Source organism: Myotis davidii, unplaced genomic scaffold, assembly GCF_000327345.1.
Source record: "Myotis davidii unplaced genomic scaffold, ASM32734v1 scaffold38, whole genome shotgun sequence".
Taxonomy (NCBI): domain Eukaryota; kingdom Metazoa; phylum Chordata; class Mammalia; order Chiroptera; family Vespertilionidae; genus Myotis; species Myotis davidii.
Window position 1 is genome coordinate 496604 of NW_006291383.1, and position 6812 is coordinate 503415.

A 6812-nucleotide genomic window follows, 5' to 3' on the forward strand; every position below is an offset into this window, starting at 1 on the left:
AGAGAATGTGTGTGGAGGGTGGAGGGCGGGGGGAGGGCTGCTGGGGGAGGAGGGGGGAGGAGGGTGGATCCTGCCTTGCTGTGGCTTCTGCTTTTTTCAGAGAACTTCAGAGAACGACGGTAATACCAGTTCTAAATGAACAACATATGACTCTTGTTTGCACCTCCCTCCTCCCCGCCCCCCCTCGGGTTTCCTATGCGCACTTCAGATGCCTGATACCCTTGATAGGACTGCTGGTGTTACTCCAGCCTTAATCACTTTATCAGGCAACGAGATTCTGCTTTTCTGAGAGGCCAGCCACTAACCCTGAGGTCCCTCGTGGCCTCTGCAGAGCGCTGCTCGGTCTCCCGAGACATCAGTGACAGCTCATCTGCGTTTCATCAGCTCGCTGGGCCCCGGTGCCAGGGCCTCCCCGGCGTCAACAACAAGTGTCGCACCTACTGCAGGAACAGCCCTCAAGTTTCATCACAGTGATGCTAAAAAACATTCTCCAGCTTCAGCAATGACCTAGTTCATTCGAGGGCAGGGAAAAATGCTCTCCTTCCAGAACTCCCCTGGGCACGGAATTCTCCCTCTTAGGAAGAGAGGAGCTTTTCTGGGAACAGACCCAACTGTGCTTTGACCCGATCGTGGACAAGACCCTGAGCCCCGTAGCTCCTCTGAGTCCCCAGGCCCAGGAACAGGGACGCCCAATCAATGCCTCCCACGCAGCCCGGGGAGCCCACTGCCGAGCCAGCTCTCCTATCACGTCTCTGGGACAAAAAGTACTGAAAAGTAAGTATCTAGACTTTGGCTTTTATATAAGAAACAGCAGTGCTTTCAATACGCAGTCGTTTACATGTTCTACAACAGGGAACAGAGCAGACTGTGTCCTTGTGAAATAGAGCAAAGTGAAGTAAGGACTGGGTAGTATGTGTGGGTCTCTAGGGTTTTTAAGTAGCCAAAGGTTCACTTTCGGTTTAGGTTCCTCTTGGGAAAGTATGACTTTGTGATGTCTGCTTATTTTGGCTTGACAATAGTTTTAAAAGATTCTTTCACATCATGGCTATCAAGACATTTAGGAAAAAGTCTACCAAAACTTAGCAAAACAAACATATAGGAAGACTCAAAAGAGCAATTGTAAAGACTTTGCACAGGCACATGAACTCAGGCCCCAGATGCCTCTGCCTGGAATATTTGGGTGTTTTAGTCAAAGGTTATTCCTTTTACCTGGGTGATCGTGATGATTGGAAACGCCGCGTTCTGAGTGGCCACAGAGGAGTCACGTTACTGAGAAGCTATCGGCCATTTCAAAATGGCTGCTGTCAACATCCATCCAGGCGTTAAAATAGCTCTTTTTCTTTTCTTTTTCTTTTTAGATTATAGGAAGAGCACTTAACATGAGGTCTTTGCTCTGAATACAGTGTTAAGTGTACAGTGCAGTATTGTTAACTAGAGGCATGACGTGGGACTCGAGTTGTTACATTGATCTTTAAAAAATATATATAAGACAAAAAGTCAACCCAAAAAAGCCACCGATAAAATAGCACCACGGTCACGTTACATGTTGATGAACACATCCAAGCTTTAAAACCACTGATTAAGGGTGTCAGTTACAGACGAGCAATCATTTAAAAATAGATAAAAGTAAGACCAGCATGTAGAGCTGTTTCTGCTCTAATTATTTTCTTTCCACACCTTTTCCTTGAGTAAAGGTTGGCTTCAGTTTTTAAGATGAATTAACCAGGATTGGGAAGAGATGTTCTATAACAGCCCCCCAGCAAAGGGAAACCTGAATGCATGTCTTTGCTGTGAGGCTTCTGGGCTGAAACCCAGCCACCTTCTGAAGCGATAGATGGACAGGTCCTGCATTACAAGCCACCGTGGTCAGTAAACACATTCAGATCTTGGAAATCTGGATTGAAAACAAATAAATGTATTTGAAAGGTTTTTAATTTTTAAATCCTTATGTGAGGATATGTTTACAGAGAGGAAGGAAGAGAGAAAGAGAAACATAGATGTGAGAGAGAAACATCCATTGGTTGCCTCCGTGCAAGCCCTGACCAGGGATTTAACCCGAAACTTAGATATGTGCCCTGCCTGGGAATCAAACCCACCACTTTTTGATGTGCAGGATGACGCTCCAACCAACTGAGCTACCTGCCCAGGACCAAACTAAATGCATTTTAGCTTCCAAATTACATTGCCCTTTTGAAGTTTTTGCAAAACATCCGATCACAGTTTGGGGAAGATTTTTAGGTACAGTGGCATTCCTATTTTCATCATCTGTAAAGATCACCCCTCCCCGACTTTTAATTCCTTTTTAACTGCCTCATGCACACTTACCTGTAGGTATCATTCTATGCAAGGAGGATGTCATGAGTATCCTAACCTGGGTGGTGAGGGAGAGAAGCTGGTGGTGTAGAGGAATAAATCCCAGGCTCTGGGGACACAGTTGGAAGCAAATTCTGACTCTAGAGTCTAGACCAATTTCTCAATCTGTCTGAACTCCGGTGTTCTCCTCTGTAAAAGGAAGATAACAATATCTGTGTTCACAGGGGGTGATGGGGGATTAGCTGAGTAAACACCTCTACAGTATCTGTCACATTGTAGTTTTTCCAAAGGCTAGTTCTTTTTTGAAAAAATTTATCTTTATTGTTGAAAGTATTACAAATGTCTCCTTTTCTCCTTTTGATCCCCTCCACCCTGATCCCTTCCCCTCCCCAGGCCTTTCCCATACTATTATCTGTCCATGGGCTATGCATATGTGCAAATAAGTTCATTGGTTAATCCCTTCCTGCTCCCTCACCCCCTCTCCTCTGAGATTCAGCAGTCTGGTGCATGCTTCTATGTCTCTGGATCTTTTGGTTCGTCAGTTTATTTTGTTCACTAGATTCCACATGTGATAAATGAGATCATGTGATACTTGTCTGTCTCTGACTGGCTTAATTCGCTTAGCACAATACTCTCCAGGTCCTCCCCATGCTGTCTCAAAGAGTAAGAGATCTTTCTTTTTTTATAGCTGCATGGTATTCCACTGTGTAAATGTACCATAGCCTTTTAAATCCATTTTTAATCCATCATCTACTGATGGGTACTTGGGCTGTTTCCACAATTTAGCTATTGTAAATAATGCTGCTCTGAACATAAGGGTGCATATATTCTTTCTGATTGGTGTTTCTGGCTTCTTAGGATATATTCCTAGAAGTGGGACCATTGGATCAAATGACAGTTCCCTTTTTTATTTTTTGAGGAAACTCCACACTGTTTTCCATAGTGGCTGCACCAGTCTGCAGTCCCACCAGCATCTGTTGTTTGTTTATTTATTGATGATAGCCATTCTGGTAGGTATGAGGTGGTAGGTACCTCATTATCATTTTAAATTGCATCTCTCTGATGACTAGTGACACTGAGCATTTTTTCATATGTCTCTTGTCCACTTATATGTCCTCTTTGGAGAAATGTCTATTCAGATCTTCTGCCCATTTTTTAATTGGGTTGTTTGTCTTCCAAAGGCTAGTTCTTCCTCTCAGCTAACTAAATCTTCTCTCTCTCTCTCTCTCTCTCTCTCTCTCTTTCTCTCTCTCTTTCTCCCCACCCCCTAAAATTTCAGAATGCTTTCATAGTTTCTAAACTATGGGAACTGTCATTTGATCCAATGGTCCCACTTCTAGGAATATATCCTAAGAAGCCAGAAACACCAATCAGAAAGAATATATGCACCCTTATGTTCAGAGCAGCATTATTTACAATAGCTAAATTCTGGAAACAGCCCAAGTACCCATCAGTAGATGATGGATTAAACTATAAAGTAATAGAAACTACACATTTTTGACATTAGTGCAATGATTAAACAAAAATAATATAGAAGATTAGATTATTTTGAAGGAAATTCTGTACTTGAAAACAGTGAGAGCAAAAATTTTAAAAAGATTATATTTTAGAATGCATCTACAATAAGTAAGAAAAACTATTTTTGTCTGAAAATGGTTGATGATGTATTCATTATCTAAAAAGAGAGGTAGAGACTTATCAACACCACCTGGAAATGCTTTTTAGTACATATATATCAGTACCGTATTTAAATACGAGTTTTCATGACTCCACAGGAATGGAAGGCAAAAGCAAATCTCTGTGATTATTATGAAAACTAAGGCACAAATCTCAATTTAAAGCCCGGCCTTTCCCAAAGGTTAGAGTGGAGCCCTGCATTGATTCCCTTTCTGCTGAGACACAGGCACTGCAGGGTGAGTGGGGTGAGAATGCTCTGAAATGGACCAGCCATTGGGTGGCTGAGCAGAGACAGTAGCTGAGTGAGCCATCTCAGGAGTCACGGTGGAATTTGGAGGTCAGTGATGAAGGTTCATAATGAATAGGATACACCCTTGTTCTGGGTGAGGGCGAGTCAGGCACAGAGGGATGTAGCAGACAAGAATCACAAGCAGGGCTCACAGGATAGCTCTGAAGAATTTTACCAACATCTTTGTTATCTCCCTTACGGTCTTTATCAAGATGCCCCATAGCTTTCGCCCAGACACATCAGGGTATCTTGATAAATTCTTTGCTTGAGTTACCGACAGGTTCACAAGGACCCTGTTATTCTGGGGTTCATTTTGCCAAGAGAGGAAGTCTGAAAATTCACAAATGTAAAAAAACTTGCGAGGAGAATATATCTATTATGAATTTGGGAGAAAGTGATCATGCTGTCTCAGGGATGGCAAAAATAAAAGTAAATGCCCGACTTACATGACTGAAAAGAACATTTTAAATTGAGATTTTTGCCAATGCACACCTGCCTGGGACAGCCCCAAAGGACCGGGAGACTTTGGACAGCAGGTCAAAAGGATGGACACAGGTTAAAGAGACAACAGTTCTGAATCGCTCCCTTCTGCGTACATGGCACTCTACGCCTCCCAGGGCAAGCCCTTCTGTGGCTGCTGCCGCATGTCCAGGGTCACAGAACTCACCTGATCTTCACTTGGTCTTCAGTCCTGCTCTGACAGAGCTAGGCTCATTCGCTCCTCAGTCAGTCGTTTAACAGCATCCTCTAGCCCAGTGGTTCTCAAACTTTAAAGTGCAACAGAATCTAGAGAGCTTGTGAAACACAGGTGACTGAGTCCCACCCACAGAGTTTCTGATTCTGAAGGTCCCAAGAATTTGCATATCTGACAATTTCCTGGTTAATGCTGATGGTGTGATCCAGGGACCACTCTCTTGAGAACCACAGCTTGAACCATTTCTTAGGCCTATAATTCCTGAAGAAAACCTATTCACGCTTGTCCTTTTCAATGACTAAACTCGCCTACTTCTCAGAGATGCAGCCACAATATGCTAGAGCTGTGGAGAAGATGAACCCATCAGTGTCCTGTGGGCAAGCAGCTGACAGAGGAGTGTGTCTGTGGGGAATAGAGCGAGGGGAGGACACACAGAGGTGAGCGGCCAGTCATTTGGGAGGGGGCTGTTTTTTTCCAGCTGAAGCCATCAGGGTAGGTTTTAAGGATAAGGTAGCATGTGAGCTGGGGTTTGAAAACTTGTGGGATTTGAACATACCGAGATGGAAGGTGGTCTTTCTGTGAAAAGGAAAACATAAAAGGCAGAAAGTGATAAGGTGTGAATGGAACTCAGAAATTCGTTTGGTTAGGCTAGGCTTTCTACACTTGTCCCCAGAACTTCCTTGGGGAATTCTTTGATGAAGCCATCTAACCTTAACTCCTTTACTTCCATCTATAACTTGGTGAGGGCATGTCTGGGGTAGACCTCTGGAATGGAGGTAGGGATTTCAGGCACCACGGGACAGGAGAAGGTATGGATGCTTTCGTATGCTTCCTAGAAGTAGCAATCAAAAGTCAGCTCAAACCAGCCTAAAGGGAAGTGGGGATTTATTGCTCACACTACACTGAACAGTCCAGGAGTTTGGTGAGGACCCCAGCTCTGGCTCCCTGTGGTTCCGGAGACTGCTCTTCTCGGTGCTTTGGTTTCACCCTCAGGCCGGCTTTCTCAGTCTCAGATGGTTATGCCCTTCCCTGAGTTCTGCATGCTTTCTTTTTCTGCCTAACGGACCCAGTGAAAGACCTAAGCTTTGCACTGATTGGATCACCTCTGAATTACTTTCTGGAGAGATCCATGTGCTGATTGGTTTAGACTTATTAATAAACCAATCACAGAGCAAGAGTACTTGATCAGTTTAGACCAATCAGCATGCACAAAGCAGGAAGGCCAAGGACCAGCCCACCCATCACCAGGCTTGACGGATGGGAGAGGCAGGGGATGGAGTTAGCTGGACAAGCAAAATGGCCCCTGTAGGCGCTTTGGGGCATTTTAGAGAAAGGCCAGACCATCTCTTTCCTTAATCAGCAGGTTAGCCCTGGGCAGCTTCCTACTGTGAAGATTTGCAGGGTGGGGTGGGGGTGGGGGGTGGGAGGGGCAGCTTTAATAAAACTCCAGCCCAGGCATGTTAAGACAGGCCTGCCTTTGGAAGGAAGGGAGCCTTGAATGCAGTATCCCCCTCCTCTCCAGGTGCTTATCATTGGGTGTGGTGTGCTAATCTCAAAGGCACACTTTACTAAAGAAAATTAGATAAAGAAAGGTAAAAAAAAAAAAAAAGTTCAGAAAATAGGGAAAGTGGAGGCAAAAATAAAAAGTTGTCTCCTAAGACCCTCTGACTGGTTGAAGATGATGGTAGAAGGTGAGACTGACATTCTCAGCAAAGTCCCCAAAGCTGACTTTCTCTAAGCCAGTGGTTCTCAACCTTCCTAATACATTAGAATCACCTGGGGATCTTTTTAAAATCCTGATTTCTGGGCCTCATCCTCCGGAAATTCTGTTTCTTTGTT

General features: G+C 44.2%; 1 long non-coding RNA gene across 1 annotated transcript in view; it reads left to right on the plus strand.

Moving 5' to 3' along the window:
- Positions 1-253: 253 nt before the first annotated feature.
- LOC107183204 overlaps positions 254-6812 on the plus strand; it is a 20244-nt gene continuing 13685 nt past the window's right edge. Inside the window, exon 1 of the long non-coding RNA XR_001513990.1 lies at positions 254-774. This is a non-coding gene — a long non-coding RNA (uncharacterized LOC107183204). The remainder of the gene's footprint in view (positions 775-6812) is intronic.